The 20,866-nt window shown below is 44.3% G+C and overlaps 2 long non-coding RNA genes across 2 annotated transcripts in view; one reads left to right on the forward strand and one right to left on the reverse strand.

The window, feature by feature from the left end:
• Window positions 1-689: 689 nt before the first annotated feature.
• On the reverse strand, window positions 690-8,814 carry LOC140394768 (uncharacterized). The gene is made up of 3 exons (XR_011935992.1): window positions 8,502-8,814; window positions 7,923-7,964; window positions 690-1,711 (listed from the first exon to the last, which is right to left on the reverse strand). It is a non-coding gene; the product is annotated as an uncharacterized lncRNA (long non-coding RNA).
• A 1,095-nt stretch (window positions 8,815-9,909) lies between these two features.
• LOC140394769 (uncharacterized) overlaps window positions 9,910-20,866 on the forward strand; it is a 44,421-nt gene continuing 33,464 nt past the window's right edge. The window contains exons 1-2 of the long non-coding RNA XR_011935993.1: window positions 9,910-10,007; window positions 13,865-13,984. This is a non-coding gene — a long non-coding RNA (uncharacterized lncRNA). The remainder of the gene's footprint in view (window positions 10,008-13,864; window positions 13,985-20,866) is intronic.

Genomic DNA, 20,866 nt, shown 5'->3' on the forward strand with positions numbered 1-20,866 from the left:
CTGGGATCTTCCTGTCCAGTTATAGCACCAACTGGGATCGTAACAGAGTAAATGGTGAAGGATTTAAGCAGGTCCTGAAGAGGTACGTGAATGGCAGGATCAGTTAAGTGGATTGAAAATAATGGTGGGTTATCATTATTATCATATCTGTTTGAAGAATGAATGTTGCATGCCCCACTACCCTTTCACAAGGGCCCCTCAGAAATGCCTGGACAAGATAACAGGGCAGAGACCTGGCACAAGAGGCGTCTGCCCCATTTTCTTCTGTTTCGTTTCCCTGTAGTCCTGGTTGCCGATGAAACACAAAATAGCTACAAAGGTTTTCAAACATGTTTTTCCTCATTCCAAATGAAAGGGTGATAGAGTTGTGGAACTCTTGGATAACAGAGCAGTATATGTTGGCTTGATTAACACTTTTAAATCTGAGATCACTAGGTTTTTCAGCCAAGGTTATTGAAGGATATAAAGCTCGGGTGGGTCAATGGAGTTTAGGATACAGGTGTCATTGAATGGTGGAACAGACTTAAGGGGCTGACTGGCCTACTTCTGTTCCCATGTTGCCAACAGGAAATTTTCACGGATGTTCACTCTGCCATCTAGTGGCAGAGCTGAGAAAAAGCAAGAATTGCCGAGGTCTGAGATACAAACTCCCAATTTTGCCTCATAGATCAGGAGAACATTGGTAGTTTTTCACTGTGGATTTTATTATCTAAAAGTGCAGTAGTTTACAATTCATTTGTCAACACACTGGCACAAAGTGAGCAATTTTACTTAATTTCTTCCAAATCTGAGCTGACAGTACAATAAAAAATGTCAAATAAGTCCATATATTTAATGTGGAACTTGGCACTCGCTCTGAAGGCTATCACTCTTTATATATTATATGCACATTTAAAATTTAAAAGTTTTTGGATTGATATCACAGCACAGATTATAAGACAGTTTAGTGCTGATGTTACACTTAATACATTGCACAAAAATGGTAAAATGATACACTTCTAGTGAGTGAAGGAGTTTATAGATCTCCCCAAAACAGCTTATTCCCCGCTGTTACCAGACTCCTAAATGATCCTCTTATGGACTGACCTCATTAACACTACACCCCTGTATGCTTTATCCGATGCCGGTGCTTATGTAGTTACATTGTATACCTTGTGTTGCCTTTTTATGTATTTTCTTTTATTCCCTTATCTTCCCATGTACTTAATGATCTGTTGAGTTGCTCGCAGAAAACTACTCTTCACTGTACCTCGGTACACGTGACAATAAACAAACAAATCCAAAATTTCCAGCTGAGCACTTCAAAATCACTCAAGCATGAAGTGGACGATTGGAATGCACTTAACTCTCTTTGAAGTGGTTTATGTTTGTAAACATTGTGGTCATGAACTTCAGAGTTACTCAATCATGAAGGAAGATCAATAAAGCAAGGCGCACAGCTGTGAGTGTATGAAAGCTGTTAATCACAGCCCAGTGATTGAAATGCATGACTGGCTTGCCTCTCAAGGACCTGAGGGGTTTAAACACAGGTCACTGCTTTCTCATTCCAGGAATGAGTGGTGCTTCCTCTGTCTGAGCCAGCAGATGTATGCCCAGGTGAGTGTTACAACAGTGATTTTTTTTTCACTGTCTCTCTCCAGACTGTTCTCCAGCTTCCAGACCGAGTCTCTTTTCTTGCGGGCATCCTGACAGGTTTCTCTTTTCTGGGAGTCTGTAAGGGACAGAAATAAAAGGCAGTAAGGGGGAAAGTGTAAGGCAGAGAAGCCATAGTCAAAAATCAAAAAGGGCGACATACAAGGTACAGTGACTGAGGGGAGCTCAGTGAATAGGACCAGGAATACTAAAAGAAATAAAACGGGAAGTGAAAACATTAATGGTAAGCGACGCAGCAGGTTGTTACAGAAAGATATGGGTTCGACGACAAGGAAAATTAGGAGAAAGGTTAAGAGGAAATATAACTTTGGAGAGGTTACTGATCGAGGAGTTAAGATTAAGAACAGAGGTAAAAAAGCCAACATAAGTGTACTTTACCTGAATGCTCATAGTATTCGGAATAAGGTAAATGAGTTGATGGCGCAAATCATCGTGAATGACTATGATTTAGTGGCCATGACTGAAACATGGTTAAAGGATGGTCACAACTGGGAGTTAAATATCCGAGGGTATCAAACTTTTCGGAAGGACAGAGTGGATGGTAAGGGAGGTGGTGTAGCTCTGTTATTTAAGGATGACATCCGGGCAACAGTAAGGGATGACATCGGTGCTATGGAGGATAAGGTTGAATCCATTTGGGTGGAAATCAGGAATAGTAAGGCGAAAAAGTCACTGATAGGAGTAATCTATAGGCCACCAAATAGTAACATTATGGTGGGGCAGGCAATAAACAAAGAAATAACAGATGCATGTAGAAATGGTACAGCAGTTATCATGGGGGATTTTAATCTACATGTTGATTGGTTTAACCAGGTCGGTCAAGGCAGCCTTGAGGAGGAGTTTATAGAATGTATCCGCGATAGTTTCCTCGAACAGTATGTAATGGAACCTACGAGGGAACAAGCGATCCTAGATCTGGTCCTGTGTAATGAGACAGGATTGATTCAGGATCTCATAGTTAGGGATCCTCTCGGAAGGAGCGATCACAATATGGTGGAATTTAAAATACAGATGGAGGGTGAGAAGGTAAAATCAAGCACGAGTGTTTTGTGCTTAAACAAAGGAGATTACAATGGGATGAGAGAAGAAATAGCTAAGGTAGACTGGGAGCAAAGACTTTATGGTGAAACAGTTGAGGAACAGTGGAGAACCTTCCAAGTGATTTTTCACAGTGCCCAGCAAAGGTTTATACCAACAAAAAGGAAGGACGGTAAAAAGAGGGAAAATCGACCGTGGATATCTAAGGAAATAAGGGAGAGTATCAAATTGAAGGAAAAAACATACAAAGTAGCAAAGATTAGTGGTAGACTAGAGGACTGGGAAATCTTTAGGGGGCAACAGAAAGCTACTAAAAAAGCTATAAAGAGTAAGGTAGATTATGAGAGTAAACTTGCTCAGAATATAAAAACAGATAGTAAAAGTTTCTAAAAATACATAAAACAAAAAAGAGTGGCTAAGGTAAATATTGGCCCTTTAGAGGATGAGAAGGGAGATTTAATAATGGGAGATGAGGAAATGGCTGAGGAACTGAACAGGTTTTTTGGGTCGGTCTTCACAGTGGAAGACACAAATAAAATGCCAGTGACTGATGGAAATGAGGCTATGACAGGTGAGGACCTTGAGAGGATTGATATCACCAAGGAGGTAGTGATGGGCAAGCTAATGGGGCTAAAGGTAGACAAGTCTCCTGGCCCTGATGGAATGCATCCCAGAGTGCTAAAAGAGATGGCTAGGAAAATTGCAAATGCACTCGTGATAATTTACCAAAATTCACTAGACTCTGGGGTGGTCCCAGCGGATTGGAAATTAGCAAACGTGACACCACTGTTTAAAAAAGGAGGTAGGCAGAAAGTGGGTAATTATAGGCCAGTGAGCTTAATTTCGGTACTAGGGAAGATGCTGGAATCTGTCATCAAGGATGAAATAGCGAGGCATCGGGATGGAAATTGTCCCATTGGACAGACGCAGCATGGGTTCATGAAGGGCAGGTCGTGACTAACTAATTTAGTGGAATTTTTTTAGGACATTAACAGTGCGGTAGATAACAGGGAGCCAATGGATGTGGTATATCTGGATTTCCAGAAAGCCTTTGACAAGGTGCCACACAAAAGGTTGTTGCATAAGATAAAGATGCATGGCATTAAGGGGAAAGTAGTAGCATGGATCGAGGATTGGTTAATTAATAGAAAGCAAAGAGTGGGGATTAATGGGTGTTTCTCTGGTTGGCAATCAGTAGCTAGTGGTGTCCCTCAGGGATCAGTGTTGGTCCCACAACTGTTCACAATTTACATAGATGATTTGGAGTTGGGGACCAAGGGCAATGTGTCCAAGTTTGCAGACGACACTAAGATAAGTGGTAAAGCAAAAAGTGCAGAGGATACTGGAAGTCTGCAGAGGGATTTGGATAGGCTAAGTGAATGGGCTAGGGTCTGGCAGATGGAATACAATGTTGACAAATGTGAGGTTATCCATTTTGGTAGGAATAACAGCAAAAGGGATTATTATTTAAATGATAAAATATTAAAACATGCTGCTGTGCAGAGAGACCTGGGTGTGCTAGTGCATGAGTCGCAGAAAGTTGGTTTTCAGGTGCAACAGGTGATTAAGAAGGCAAATGGAATTTTGTCCTTCATTGCTAGAGGGATGGAGTTTAAGACTAGGGAGGTTATGCTGCAATTGTATAAGGTGTTAGTGAGGCCACACCTGGAGTATTGTGTTCAGTTTTGGTCTCCTTACTTGAGAAAGGACGTACTGGCACTGGAGGGTGTGCAGAGGAGATTCACTAGGTTAATCCCAGAGCTGAAGGGGTTGGATTACGAGGAGAGGTTGAGTAGACTGGGGCTGTACTCATTGGAATTTAGAAGGATGAGGGGGGATCTTATAGAAACATATAAGATTATGAAGGGAATAGATAGGTTAGATGCGGGCAGGTTGTTTCCACTGGCGGGTAAAAGCAGAACTAGGGGGCATAGCCTCAAAATAAGGGGAAGTAGATTTAGGACTGAGTTTAGGAGGAACTTCTTCACCCAAAGGGTTGTGAATCTATGGAATTCCTTGCCCAGTGAAGCAGTAGAGGCTCCTTCATTACATGTTTTTAAGATAAAGATAGATAGTTTTTGAAGAATAAAGGGATTAAGGGTTATGGTGTTTGGGCCGGAAAGTGGAGCTGAGTCCACAAAAGATCAGCCATGATCTCATTGAATGGTGGAGCAGGCTCGAGGGGCCAGATGGCCTACTCCTGCTCCTAGTTCTTATGTAAGGGCCCCACTATTTAGTGGATTTCTGTGGGAGGTCCCCTTATGGTTAGGGTTAGGGTTAATCCTATCCCTCTATTTAGGGGGCCTCAATGGGAGGTCCCCCTATTTAGGGGTCTATGTGGGGTCCCCTATTCAGGTGGTCTATGTGGGGATCCCGCCTATTCGGAGGGTCTCTGGAGGGATCCCCTATTCAAGAGGTCTCTGTGGGTGTCCCCGTAATAAGGGGGCCTCTGTGGGGGGTCCCCCTATTCAGGGAGTCTCGGGGATCCCCCTTTTGAGGGGCTCACTGTGAGGGGGGGACTGGGGAGTCGGATCACCCCTATACCTGGGGGAAGGGGGGGGACACAGAAAATCTGGGGGCTGGGGGCAGAATTGTAATGTGGGAGGGTTGCTTTGCAGTGCAGTGCAGGTGGACTGATCCACGATGCGAGGAGCGGTGGTCAGCCGCCGGACTTCGCTACCGGGCCACCCACTCAAAATAGTGGTCTGATAGTGGGATTCCCTCGGGAGTCCCTCATATTTATGCATGGCAAGGTATACTGAATTCACAAATCAGTTCCTATTCACCTCCGAAGGGAGAACATAATCTCCCAAATCGAGAATCCTGGCCAATGACTCCGAAACTGCTAGAATTTCTCACAAACCTTAGCAGATATCTTTCTAGCTTCTCATGATCAAATGCCTTTCCAACTCTCTGGAACTTTACTGAACAGTTCTGGTGCCCCATTTCCTCTTGTCTGTTAACTCCAGACATCTTGGAAACTTCTCTTCTTTTGTCTAGTTTCCTTAACTAGCTGGACTTTAGGTTTCCGGCACCTGTTTTCTTAACCATTACTCCATAGTATGTCTTTTCTTCTGGCACAGCTTAGAGAGATGTTACCTCTTTCGCCTTCAAAAACCAATTGCTTCTAGCAGAGCTGTGGGCCCTGCTTTCTCTCTCACTACCTATTTCCAAATGCAATTCAAATTAGCTATACTAAAACTTGAAAGCTTGTCTACCTCACAATGGCCCAGTTGCTAAGCAACGCCCATATCCTAATGCTGTTTGTTTATTCTCCACGCCATAGCCCTCTCTAAACACAGTAGAAACACATTAGAATCCCCCACACATACAAACACCTTTGTCCAGCATGAATCTAACCATAGGTTTCACCATTCAGGCACAGAAACACTAAATTAAACTCACTTAAAAATACACCTCATTTCTAATGTTTACCAATACAAATTTCAATCACTTAAAACTACCTTTGTTTTCTTCACAAACACTATTCAAAGAGCAAGGAGCTTATTTCGCGGGTGACCAATATTTGGTTGTGATATCAGCAGTAAATTTACCACGTGTTCATCTTGGCGATGTAGAGCATTGCTACATTCAAAATGGCAACTCTATTTGCCGACATAACAACAATCAATAGAGTTTAAAGCAGTTCATTGTACATGAAAAGATTTGAGGCTTTTTTGAAATGTGGTAAGGGGCTTTGTAAATGCAACTTTTTATTTCTTTGTTCTGTTGATGTGCACACATTATAAGCCAGGACTGTGAGCAATTTCTGAGTCTTCAGTTGAGATTGTCCCCTTATTGATATCTCCCTTATGAATCTGTTTCGAGTCAGGATCCCTGTTCAATATAAATTCTAATTTGGGTTTCAAATTGTAGCCACGGATCTTCAAATTTTTGAACACTTCCACCATACAAAGTTTTTTAAAAATATAAATGTTAGAAATCAAATATAAAAATGTGATTCATATTAAATTTAAATTAATTTGAACAAAGTCATCAAGTCATCACAGTCAATTGTGTCACCACCAGACTGTGTTTCTACTTGCGGCACTGCCCCGGGGCAGTAGGGTGGCTCAGTGGTTAGCAATACTGTCTCACGGTGCCAAGGACCTGGGTTCGATCCCGGCCCCAGGTCACTGTCCGTGAGGAGTTTGCACATTCTCCTCGAGTCTGCGTGGGTCTCACCCCTACAACCCAAATATGTGCAGGGTAGGTGGATTGGCCATACTAAATTGTCCCTTAATTGGGGAAAAAAAACAGGAATTGGGTACTCTAAATTTAATAAAAGAAAAGAAAAATTTATGGCACTGCCCCAGTCTTCAAATCATTCTCCTCGGCCAACGTCACTGCCATTTCCATTTCTGGTCTTTCCCCTCGTAATGAACAAATGTAAACAACTTCCATTCACGTAATGGCTTTAACATAGCAAAGCAGCCAGGAACATTATCAAATGTAGGTCAGAGAGGTTAAGATGGGACCGTGTTTTCTTAACCTGTTTTCTCATCTTTTTTCACCTTGAAGGCTCTGAAGCCTATTTCTCTGGGTGCAATCATGTACCTTATGAGGATTCCGGATCATTGGGCTGGTCCCAAATCCCCATTGAGTAGGCAAGTCTCCAGACCATGCTACCCACTGCAGGATTTGCTAATGGGAGGCCCACCTGGAAGAATAGCAGGTAGCACAGCTCCAGCGCTCACACATATAAATCAGGAACCTTATAAGTTAGATCATAAACCTTCTAATACCCAGCCTGCCATCCTTTAAGTATGAATTTGGTTGGTGAATGTCAATGAGCTATTCAATCCGACAAGACAGCCTACACAAAGAACGTTTCTTCCTATACCTTTATTGGTAGGTTTGCACCAAACACTGATGTAATTGAGGTTTTATTTTAGCAGATCAATTATATCTTATGGTATAGAAATTATAATGACAAATATTTATTTAAATATATATTTGCATCATTTCAAGAGAAAACCATTGTAAAAACTATTAACATGTTCAGGAAAATTAATTTGGAGGCAATATGAGTTATTGCTAACCTTGGAGTAATGGATTAATACATTCAGGTCACATTAAATTACATCCATGATCTCATTAGAACAAAATGTAATCAAAATCAGGTGGCTTTGTGCTATCATTGTGTTAACTAACGGATTTCCTGTTTGTCACAAGCTTATATTGGAGGATGGATATTGAAGACAGGATTTGTGGTTCAATAATTGACTTACCTTTGAACCATGTACATATTGCGAATTGGAGGCTTGGTAAGGCTAGGGAATCAAATTGCAGAATGTACCAGTGAGACATCGAAAGCTGATTATATTTCTACAATATATGTTTGAAATAAATCTCTCCTGCTATTGATTTTGGTACATGTTTAGATTCAGCTTCACAGCCTACCAGCAACATCAAACTGTCCCAGCAATCTACCATTTCAGCCTAGTGCCCTTCCTGCTTTTAATAGAAATTTCAACAAACAACAGCAACTTGCAGTCTATTGGCACCTTTTAACATAGAAAGACATTCTGGGGCACTTCATGGAAGTGTAATCAAATTAAATTTGCATTGAGCCAAAGAAGAAGCTCCTGGGAGGTTCAACGAAAAACATCATCAAGAGAATGTAGTGATGACCCTGGAAACGGGTGCAATAATATCATAAACTTGCTCGATCTTTAATTATTTAACTAGTAAATAGCAAAAGCTAGCAACGTGAAAAAGAGGATCTTGCTGTTAATACTTTCCACTCTTCTTTCCTGAAGGTGCTGGGTGATCATTGCTTTAAATCTTTCAATCTCGTTTTTAAATACCTTTTTACGAGCACTCAGCATAATGTGTCGGTGCAGGCTCGATGGGCCGAAGGGCCCCTTCTGCGCTGTATTTTCTGTGATACTGTGATAATGTTAAATCACACAGGCCAAAGGTAGTGCCTGTGGTCTTCATTTCTCTGTGGTCTGTTGGCTGATCCCAGAGGAGTCCGCAGCTGGGGTGCGACAATTAGATTTCAGCCCCACAAATTCCAGTAGTCCTCTAATACCTTGTCAAGCGATCATTCTTCATAGCGAGGCTGGTTATGTGCGGCCACAGACTATTGAATTATAGGTGCCACAGCCATGCCTGGTCCTGTCCTCACCCACTGTTCCCACTTGATGCTTTTGAACAGACTGGGGTCAGTGAAAAGCAATTAAAAGCTTGGATTACTAGCTGAGTATTTCTTTCTGTGCCTGGGGTGCAACTCCAGGAAGTAGGTACCAGGGAGTTTGTTAGAAGGCTGTAATTCAATTGACAGATTTAGATTACAACATTAAGTGAAACAGCACCCATCTGTTAATAGCATTAGATTCTTAAAATTCAATTTAAGCCTTTTCATTTGTTTCTACGTGTTATGAAACACATTTGTGCACTAAGTAACCTTGATTTGAAGAAAATACTCTGACTAGCTGGGGCATGTTTAATGCATTTCCTGCAGCTGAAACCGCATGTTGTGGGCATGAGGGACTTACCGGTTATTGTCACCATTTGTGACAGCTGCTGTACATCAAAGACGATGCTTTCAGCAGCAGTTTATAAATTAGCAATAGTTTGTTGGCTTTTCAAGCAAGGCTGTGATATCTTAAAAAACTAGATATGAAAAATTGGTGGACCTTGAGGGCAGATGTGCAGTGTGCTTGGGACCACTCTTGGTAACAGTGTGACACTCGTTTGATAAAAAATTATTTTTAAAGGAACTAGCTGTTGGGGAGGTGCTGCACGAGATACCTGCGAGGAGGATTGCCCTTTGTGCCACCTCATGGTACCAACGCCGAAAGTGAGCATTGCGCTTTGTTGCTCAGGAGTGCCGGCCAATTTCCAGACCCGGTTGACCTGACATGTGCCGGCCCAATGCTGCACGATAGCTGCGAGGTCCTCGCTGCAGATGGCGTAGCCATGCAACTGCCTGTCCACCGACCCAGACCCTGAGAAGGCAGTCTTTGCCTGGACGATGTGCCCGAGATAGAAATGGTTGGTGCCCCCTTTCTGTCACACTGTCACAGAGACGGCAGGAACAGTCCTGGCTGCATGTCCTCGCCCCAGCTGAAGATACGGTGCTCACCGTCACTGGAGCAATCGCGACTGAGGTGGTGGCTGGATGGGGCTGGAGAATATGTTCACGCCTATTATTCCTTACAGCACCCTAAATATCCCTCATAAAGGCCCTATAACGTTTTTTGAAACACAAACTAAGCAGGCATCTTTTGGTTTTTCGCCCTCCCTCTCTGCAATCTGATGAACATGAAACGCTGTCGCTCACAACCTTCAGTTTAACCACTGTGCTGGTACGTGGATATTTTTATTCACTTGTGTACTTATGTTTATATTCTGTGCAGGTGAGGAAAGCTGTGTCTGTGTGTACAGGGTAATCAAAGGGGGCATTTTTGGAGTCAAATTGTCTGAGCAGAACTAAAGGTTGGAAGGTAAAGGTATTAACAATTTACATTTGTATTGAAGTCTTGGGGTGGGTTTTAATTTACAATTACGGAGAAGATTTGAAATTTACAGTGGGGTTTTAAGGGCGTGATTCACCGGAAACATTTCCAAGTGCGATGTGGTGCACGTTTGGCAGGGTTTTCCCGGCAGTGTCGAGATTCACGCCGCTATGGAAAGCACTTAGCCATTTTTATGGGCCTCAGGGGGTTTCTCCCCACCGAGGCCGCACTTAGGGTGTTTCCCAGCTCCTCACAGATTTGGGTACTATTTTGAAAGGCTACTCCAATCGCTAACCCCCCCCCCCCCCTTTTAGGATCCTTCACTCTCAAGACCCCATTTCACCCCCAACCATTCTTCGGCCCCCTCAAATGCCTCCTCACCCCCGCCCCCCTTTCATGGGCATGCCCCCCCCCCAGGCCCTGACCCTTGGCAGTGACAATCTGGCACCTTGGCACCTTGGAAGTGCCAATCTGGCACCATGGTTGGTACTGCCAGGGTGGCACAGCCAGGGTGGCAGTACCAAGGTGCCTGGGTGCCAGGAGAAGTGCCAGGGTGCTACCCTGCCCTGTCCCTGCCCATCTGGGGGGGGGGGGGGCTCTAGTGGCCTGCGAGAACCCCCCAATCATGCCTTCTCTACGATTATGGAAGCCAGTACTAAATGGCACCTGGTTTAGTTTAAAGAAATTGAGGAGAATGTAGATGAAAGGGGGAAAAAAATATTTATGAGAACAGGTTTTCAGCTGGAGTGAGTTGCTGTGGGGCTGTGTCACTGAAGGCCAACTCCTTTGTTTGGCTGTGTAAGGTTTTTAACTGAAGAAAGCAGCTCAGTCTGAGGCCCGGAGGACATTCGTCCTGTGAAGCAGCTTGTTTTAATCTGCCTTTGGGAAAACCACATTGACGTGGTTTGGTTCTGGGAAGTGAGTGATTGTACTTCTGTTTGCAGTGAATAGCAATTTTTTGATTTGGGTAATAGTTCCCGGATTTTTAACGAAGAATCTATAACGACTGTTGACAAAAAGATAGTTTCATTGTCTACCTTTGCTGAAACATTTTTCGGGGTAATCTTGTAAAATCTTTTCGAACTGTATCTTTTTATCTTGTGTGTTTAAGTTCTCTTCTGTTCACAAACATTTTAATTCTTCAAATTTTAAAAGTTTTCACTGGAGTCCTGTGCTTTTGTGTTCAGTAGCTATCCCTCTTCACTTCTACAACATAAAGAACTGGATTACGATCAGCCGAGATGGATTTCAATCTGGTTTAGCATTAACGTCAGCTGTGGTCACAACATTACTGACACTGCATATACATCAAAGGGTACCTTAGAGGTGGGATAGACATGTGGTGAGATATCAGACAGGGGAAATAGTAGCACCAGATGTTAGCTGGAATGCTGCGATTGAAAATGACACAACTAGAGTCAGATCAGCTGATGTTACTCTTTTCCTATTCTGCATGCTTACAAACCACGCTCTGCACTAAAGACCTACCCGATGGCATCCAGTGCAAACTGTACAAGAAGTGGGATAGAATGCTATTTTGGAGCTAAATTGGAATCATTTAAAAAATAAATTTAGAGTACCCAATTCATTTTTTCCAATTAAGGGGCAATTTAGTGTGTCCAATCCATCTACCCTGCCCATCTTTGGATTGTGGGGGCGAAACCCACGCAAACACGGGGAGAATGTGCAAACTCCACACGGACAGTGACCCAGAGCCAGGATCGAACCTGGGACCTCGGCGCCATGAGGCAGCAGGGCTAACCCACTGTGCCACTGTGCTGCCCTTAAAATAGCAATCCTAATGCCAATAAATGAAACGAAATTTCCCACCTTTAAAGTTCAACTTGCTTAAAGAAAGCAAAAACTAAGGCTGAGATTTTCTGCTCCCAATGTGGCAGGACCCACCATGGGGTATCCAGCAGGCCAGCCAAAAATCCATTCACATCCGGGGGGCCTGGATGATCCCAGCAGAAGATGGGACTGGAAAATCCCAGCCCAAATGTCAGTGAAATTCTGTACTGTTATAACCGAGTCAATCATGCCATTGATTTTTCTGTAATACACCACTTTCTAGCAGAGTGCTTAATGGAATGATTTGATTAGCCGAGCTTAATATACAAAGTTAATGTAGAAAATGAACCTCTATGTTGTCAGCTTTAGACATTTGCCAAATCATTTAACAATTACTTTTAGTTATGCTCCTTAATGTGGAAATACTGCACAGTCAGGGCTGCTATTTTCAGATGAGACATGACACTGAGGCCCAGTCTGCCTTCGCAGGAGGATGTACTGTTTGTAGGAGAGCAGAGGTGTTTATCTTGTATCCATGTTTCCCTCCATTGCAACAGTGACTACACTTCACACGTACATCATTGGCTGCAAAGTGGCTTTGAATGCATGTGAGGTGCTAGTTAAATGCAAATTCTTTCTTTCTCATAATGCATAGTGCCAGGCCCAATGAAGGAATCTCCTATTCAAAATTTTAAATGTAGACTGGTCTTAGTATGTAATTTTCTGGAACTGTCTTTTATTTGAAACTGTAGACAAACGGGACTGTTAATACAGCAGCTGAGGATCAGGTGACTTGTGCAATTTCTGCACAGACAAAGGATAATTCATGTTGGAAAACGCATCTGGAGAATTCTCAAATGCAAACGGGTTTTCCGGATGCAAAGTGACCCTCCTGATCAGCTCAATGAAAGAGATCTAACAAACAATGACTGCCAGACTTATCCGAGATGTAGCGGGTATACTGATAGGGTATCAATCATTTCCACGTTGTATATCAATCACAATATCAGTTGACCCATTATGTGGACAATGAGAGGTACTGAATCTGCCATCATGTGACCAAAACTAGCTTCTGATATGAAATGCTTTATTATTCCAAGAACCAGGGAGAAACCTGAGCCGACGACACAAAACACCAGCTGTAAGACATAAGCAACAGAAAAGGCAATAGATCCTTACCTTGTTTAACCTGGAAACTGATATATCTACAAGGTCTTCCAACCTGCTTCCTATTCCAAGAATCTTAATTGCCTGATCAGAAGAAACTATGAGTGACTAACCTTGCGACCTGTTGACCATCCATCTCCTTGAAGGAATCCTGCAATAGTCCTTCAGATATAACAAACATTATTGAAACCATCTAAAATACCCTTTAGAATTGAAAACATTACCTTGGCTGGGACAGCGATAGCTGTTTTTCCTATGACGTGCCAAACATGTGAACTTTGAACTATTCTTTTTTTTACAACTTGTCAAAATATACTATTCTCTTGATCTTTATACATCATGTGTGTGTGGGTTGAAGCATTGAAGCGTTGAGACTTTTGGGATGAATGTTTGAATAAACCAGCCTCTTTATTTAAATCCACAAAAACTTGCTGCTATAATTTAAATTGACTGCACACACACACCTGGTCCTAAGAAATACACACTTCCTCCTGTCCAAGACCACACTGATTAGGGACAGCAAGGGAAAGGCTTTCCCAGTTTTCCCCCATACTTAAGGGCTTGTCATTTCCCCAAGTAGGCCAATAGCCCCAAGTGAATGAATAAGAAAAATAGTACTATTTGAAGCCATTTTGACTTTGGATAGTATAAACAGGTAATTTTGAGTCAACTGACCAGTATACATCTCCCTAACTGACATTGCCATTTTTGTTTAAATGTATCTTCACACATGCTTTCTTTCCATTTAGGGAGGTAGTGGAAGGATATCTGGGCTGGTTATTGGTCAGTTGAACTGTGCATCATGTACGCTTCTTCCGTGGTCAACAGGTCCCGATGTGGGACTTGAACATGGAGCTTCTGGTGCAGAGGTAGGGATGACATCAGTGTGCCTCAGGACCACCATCATTTCCATTGAAGTCCGATGCAGGTATTGGGAGTATCATGTGACTTTCATATCAACTTGATGCAAATTCGACTTTATATCTCAAATATGCTTATCAATCAAGAGCTGGCATGGTGGGGAGTGGTTAGCACTGCTGCCTCACGATACTGAGGACCCGGGTTCGATCCTGGCTCTGGGTCACTGTCCGTGTGGAGTTTGCACATTCTCCCCATGTCTGTGTGGCTCTCACCTCCACAACCCAAAGATGTGTAGGGTAGATAGATTGGCCACGCTAAATTGCCCCTTAATTGGAAAAAATGAATAAATCAAGAGCAGCTGAAAGACTTTACCCTTAATAAGCAATCACACAGACTAAATAATATGAAATTCATAGTACCTCAGCTCCAGATTTTCAGCATGTATTAACTTGTAGCTATCAGCATGGATAATTCTGCTGAGACTCTTTATGTGTTCAATTAGTCTCAGTCTAGCTCCCAACAGAATCTGTCTGCAGCACAAAACTGAAACTCAATTTGCTAATATATCAATGACCAGCAGCAAATGGAATGACCTCTGGAAAGTTTTACTTTCAATAATTTCTCCTTTAAAAGAAAAGTGAACAGAATAAATTGCACACTTCAGTCAAATGCAAAATGTAACAATAGTTCTTATTGAGCAGAAAGAGCTGTGATACAGAATTTAGGATTAATGGGCCCGACTCACGCACAGATTTCTGAGTCCGGTTTCGGACACGGTTGGAGGGGTGTTTTTTGGCGGCTGCACTGCCAAAATTGACGCCGCTACTCAACGGTACTTCGTTAGTTTTTTGGGCCTTGGGGAGTTTCTCTCCATCGATGCCACACTTGGCAAGATTTCCGGCACTGGGGAGCTGAGCTCGCGAGCAAGACCGGCTCCTCACATAGAATCCCTACAGTGCAGAAGGAGGCCCTTCGGCCCATCGAGTCTGCACCGACGATCTGACAGAGCACCTTCCCGACCCCCACCCTATCCCCATAACCCAGTATCCCCAACTGACCTTTTCGACATTAAGGGGCAATTTAGCTTGGCTAATCCACCTAACCTGCACATCTTTGGACTTGATCGGGCACCATTTTGAAAGCCCGCTCTGATCTCTACACCACTCCCTTTCAGGACACCCTGCTTTCAGGACCACCCCCTTCACCCACCAACCTTTGATTGGCCCCCTCAAGCTCCCCTGACCCCCCCTTTCATGGGCATGTCCCCCCCGACCCCAGCATTGGCAATGCAAATCTGGCACTGGGCCCGTTGACAGTACCTAGGTGCCTGGACACTGGGGGGAGTATCAGGGTATGACCTGCCTTATCCCCAACCACCCGGGGGACTCTAATGGCCAATGAGACTCCCCGAGGTGCCATCAGACCTGGTACATGGTTGTAGAAACCAGTGCTAAACGGCGCCCCAGGGCGTCAGGTGAATACAGCATCCAGATATCTAAATGAGCAAACATCATTCTCTGGATCACGGCCAGTGAGGGCATTATCATAGATTATCATAGAATTTACAGTGCAGAAGGCGGCCATTTGGCCCGTCGAGTCTGCACCGGCTCTTGGAAAGAGCACCCTACCCAAGGTCAACACCTCCACCCTATCCCCATAACTCAGTAACCCTACCCAACACTAAGGGCAATTTTGGATACTAAGGGCAATTTATCATGGCCAATCCACCTAACCTGCACATCTTTGGACTGAGGGAGGAAACCGGAGCACCCGGAGGAAACCCACGCAGACACGGGGAGGATGTGCAGACTCCGCACAGACAGTGACCCAAGCCGGAATCAAACCTGGGACCCTGGAGCTGTGAAGCAATTGTGCTAACCACAATGCTGCCGTGCTGCCCTATGATCCAGGTCACTCCGGGCACTGAGTGTCGAGTGCCGATTTGGGGATCTCCCGCGATTCACCCGTGACGCAGTGGGAAAACCCAATAATTAGATGTCATTAAGTTTGGATTTGTAAATCTTGCGTGATGGATTGTGCTACATTCACGACCTTTTGTAGTTTCCTGCGGTCTTGGGCAGAGCAGGCTCCATACCAAGCTGTGATACAACCAGAAAGAATGCTTTCTACGGTGCATCTGTGGAAGTTGGTGAGGATCGTAGCTGACATGCCAAATTCCCTTAGTCTTCTGAGAAAGTAGAGTCGTTGGTGAGCTTTCTTAACTATAGTGTCGGCATGGGGGACCAGGACAGGCTGTTGGTGATCTGGACACCTAAAAACTTGAAGCTCTCGACCCTTTCTACTTCGTTCCCATTGATGTAGACAGGGGCATGTTCTCCACTACGCTTCCTGAAGTCGATGACAATCTCCTTAGTTTTGTTGACATTGAGGGAGAGATTATTGTCGTCGCACCAGTTCACCAGAATCTCTATCCCATTCCTGTACTCTGCCTCGTCATTGTTTGAGATCCGACCCACTACGGAGGTGTCATCAGCAAATTTGAAAATCGAGTTGGAGGGGAATTTGGCCACACAGTCATAGGTGTATAAGAAGTATAGTAGGGGCCTGAGGACACAGCCTTGTGGGGCACCGGTGTTGGGGATGATCATGGAGGAGGTGTTGTTGCCTATCTTTACTGATTGTGGCCTGTGGGTTAGAAAGTTCAGGATCCAGTCGCAGAGGGAGGAGCCGAGGCCAAGGCCATGGAGTTTGGAGATGAGTTTCGTAGGAATGATGGTGTTGAAGGCTGTGCTGTAGTCGATAAATAGTAGTCTGACATAGGTGTCTTTGTTATCTAGGTGTTCCAGGGTAGAGTGCAGGGCCATTGAGATGGCGTCTGCAGTGGACCTGTTGCAGCGGTAGGCGAACTGTAGTGGATAAAGGCAATCCGGGAGGCTAAGCATTATTGAACAGCTGGTTGCTGAGCAAGTGCTGCTTCATAGCACTGTCAATGGCACTGTCCATCACTATGCTGATGAATGTGACATGCTGCAGGATTGGATGTGTCCGGCCATTTGTTGACCAATTTTTGTCTTGGCAATTTTCCACATTGTTGGGTAAATGCCAGTGTTGTAGCTGCACTCGAACAGCTTGATTAAGGGTGTGGCTGATTCTGGAATACAAATCTTCAATTCCCCAGCTGGGAGGATGCCTGCGGCGCACAGGTTTAGTTACATCCAGTTTTTGATATGATGTTAAATTAATCAAATTGGCTGAAGATTGCCATCTGTGGTGGTGGGGACCACCGGTGAAGACTGAGATAGACCATTCACTCAAGACTTCTGGCCAAAGATGGTGGCAAATACTTCAATCTTGTCGTTTGCACAGACATACTGAGCTCCCCCATCATTGAGGATGGGATTGTTTTTGGAGCCTCCTCATCCGGTTAGATGTTTAACTGTCCACCACAATTCATGGCTGCAGAACTTGATCTAATCATTTAGTTGTGGGAACTCTTAGTTCTGTCTATTAATGTGCTACTTCTGATGTTTAGTATGCAAATTGTCTTATGTGGAAACTTTACCAGGTTGGCACCTAATTTTAGGTATGCATGGTGCTGTTCCTGTGGGTCTCTCTCATGCTCTTTATTGAACCAGTATTGGTTCCCTCGCTAGGTGGAATGGTAGAGCAAGGATTATGCTGGGTCGTGAGGCTACAAATTGTGGCTGAATTGTCTGCTGCTGCTGGTGGATTGCACATTTTTAGTTGCTGGATCTGTTCTGAATCTATAACATTTAACACGGTGGTCATGCCATAGATGCCATGGAGAGTATCTCAGTGCAAGGAGGACGCCCAGGGGCTCCGGTGTCTGTTTACTAATGGAACAGCACCTACTAAAGAATGATGATGGAGGAGTCATGTGCACTGGCTATATGGTAAATATTGATATACTATATCCTTGCAGGAGAAGCAGCCTTCAGATTTTCGGCGGGAGCAGTGTCCAGGGGCCTGTCGGGAAGATAAGGTTAACTTTAAAAACTTATCTTTACAGCGGCAGGAAGTCGGCTGTGGGGATTTCTGGGAAGATTTCTATAGATATGTCAGGAATAAAAGGATGACTAGGGTAAGAGTAGGGCCAGTCAAGGACAGTAGTGGGAAGTTGTGCTTGGAGTCCGAGGAGATAGGATAGGTGCTAAATGAATATTTTTCATCAGTATTCACACAGGAAAAAGACAATGTTGTCGAGGAGAATACTGAGAATACAGGCTACTAGACTAGAAGGGCTTGAGGTTCAGCACGGTAGCCTTGTGGATAGCACAATTGCTTCACAGCTCCAGGGTCCCAGGTTCAATTCCGGCTTGGGTCACTGTCTGTGCGGAGTCTACACATCCTCCCCGTGTGTGCGTGGGTTTCCTCCGGGTGCTCCGGTTTCCTCCCACAGTCCAAAGATGTGCAGGTTAGGTGGATTGGCCATGATAAATTGCCCTTAGTGTCCAAAATTGCCCTTAGTGTTGGGTGGGGTTACTGGGTTATGGGGATAGGGTGGCGGTGTTGACCTTGGGTAGGGTGCTCTTTCCATGATAAATTCTATGATAAGGAGGAGGTGTTAGCAATTCTGGAAAGTGTGAAAATAGATAAGTCCCCTGGGCCGGATGGGATTTATCCTAGGATTCTCTGGGAAGCTGGGGAGGAGATTGCTGAGCCTTTGGCTTTGATCTTTAAGTCATCTTTGTCTACAGGAATAGTGCCAGAAGACTGGAGGATAGCAAATGTTGTCCCCTTGTTCAAGAAGGGGAGTAGAGACAACCCCGGTAACTATAGACCAGTGAGCCTTACTTCTGTTGTGGGCAAAGTCTCGGAAAGGTTTATAAGAGATAGGATGTATAATCATCTGGAAAGGAATAATCTGATTAGAGATAGTCAACACGGTTTTGTGAAGGGTAGGTCGTGCCTCACAAACCTTATTGAGTTCTTTGAAAAGGTGACCAAGCAGGTGGATGAGGGTAAAGCAGTTGATGGATTTCAGTAAAGCGTTTGATAAGGTTCCCCATGGTAGGCTATAGCAGAAAATACAGAGGCATGGGATTCAGAGTGATTTAGCAGTTTGGATCAGAAATTGGCTAGCTGGAAGAAGACAAAGGGTGGTGGTTGATGGGAAATGTTCAGCCTGGAGCCCAGTTATTAGTGGTGTACCACAAGGATCTGTTTTGGGGCCACTGCTGTTTGTCATTTTTATAAATGACCTGGAGGAGGGCGTAGAAGGATGGGTGAGTAAATTTGCAGGTGACACTAAAGTCGGGGGCGTTGTGGACAGTGCAGAAGGATGTTACAAGTTACAGAGGGACATAGATAAGCTGCAGAGCTGGGCTGAGAGGTGGCAAATGGAGTTTAATGCAGAAAAGTGTGAGGTGATTCATTTTGGAAGGAATAACAGGAAGACAGAGTACTGGGCTAATGGTAAGATTCTTGGTAGGGTGGATGAGCAGAGAGATCTCGGTGTCCATGTACATAGATCCCTGAAAGTTGCCACGCGGGTTGAGAGGGTTGTTAAGAAGGCGTACGGTGTGTTAGCTTTTATTGGTAGAGGGATTGAGTTTCGGAGCCATGAGGTCATGTTGCAGCTGTACAAAACTCTGGTGTGGCCGCATTTGGAGTATTGCGTGCAATTCTGGTCGCCGCATTATAGGAAGGATGTGGAAGCATTGCAGAGGAGATTTACCAGAATGTTGCCTGGTATGGAGGGAAGATCTTATGAGGGAAGGCTGAGGGACTTGAGGCTGTTTTCGTTAGAGAAAAGAAGGTTAAGAGGTGACTTAATTGAGGCATACAAGATGATCAGAGGATTAGATAGGGTGGACAGTGAGAGCCTTTTTCCTCAGATGGTGATGTCTAGCATGAGGGGACATAGCTTTAAATTGAGGGCAGATAGTTATAGGACAGATGTCAGAGGTAGGTTCTTTACTCAGAGAGTAGTAAGGGCGTGGAATGCCTGCAACAGAAGTGGACTCGCCAACACCTAAGGGCATTCAAATGGTCATTGGATAGACATATGGACGATAAGGGAATAGTGCAGATGGGCTTTAGAGTGGTTTCACAGGTCGGCACAACATTGAGGGCCGAAGGGCCTGTACTGCGTTGTAATGTTCTATGTTCAGTGGGTGACATACAATAAATACACAATGTAAATACATAGACACAGACATCGGGAGAAGCATACGGAGTGTAGTGCTACTCAGTACAAGATATGTAGAGAGATCAACTCAGTCCATAAGAGGGTCATTCAAGAGTCAGGTACTAGCGGGGAAGATGCTGATTTTGAATCTATTGGTGAGTGTTCTCAGACTTTTGTTTCTTCTGCCCGATGGCAGAGGTTGGAAGAGTGCATAACCCAGGAGGGAGGGGTCTTTGATTATACTGCCCGCTTTCCCAAGGCAGCGGGAGGTGTAGACAGAGTCAATGGATGGGAGACCGGTTTGTGTGATGGACTGGGCTGTGTTCAGACTCTCTGTTGATTCTTGCGGTCCTGGCCGAGTAATTGTCATACCAGGCTGTGATGCAGCCAGATAGGATTCTTTCTATGGTACATCTGTATAAATTGGTAAGAATCAATGTGGAAATGCCGAATTTCCTTAGTTTCCTGAGAGAGTATAGGCGCTGTTGCGCTTTCTTGGTCATAGCTCCAGGCATGTCGCTCTCTACCCGGGGCTATACTTCCCTTTCCGCCCCTAGGGGAATATCCTCGACTGATTCCCATTTTCCAGAACCTGTTGCAAACCTCGCCAAAATGATGTCATGTCGGGGAGGTCTGAATATTCAGTGAGGGAGGATCATGTGGCTGGGAGGCTCAGTAACCACATTAAAATGCATCAAAATGAGATACCCATCCTTTCTGGGCATGAGCCTCGTCACCTCACCACCAAGGGGTGCGGAAAACCGTCTCGCCGGCGGGA

Source organism: Scyliorhinus torazame, chromosome 18, assembly GCF_047496885.1.
Source record: "Scyliorhinus torazame isolate Kashiwa2021f chromosome 18, sScyTor2.1, whole genome shotgun sequence".
Lineage (NCBI taxonomy): Eukaryota > Metazoa > Chordata > Chondrichthyes > Carcharhiniformes > Scyliorhinidae > Scyliorhinus > Scyliorhinus torazame.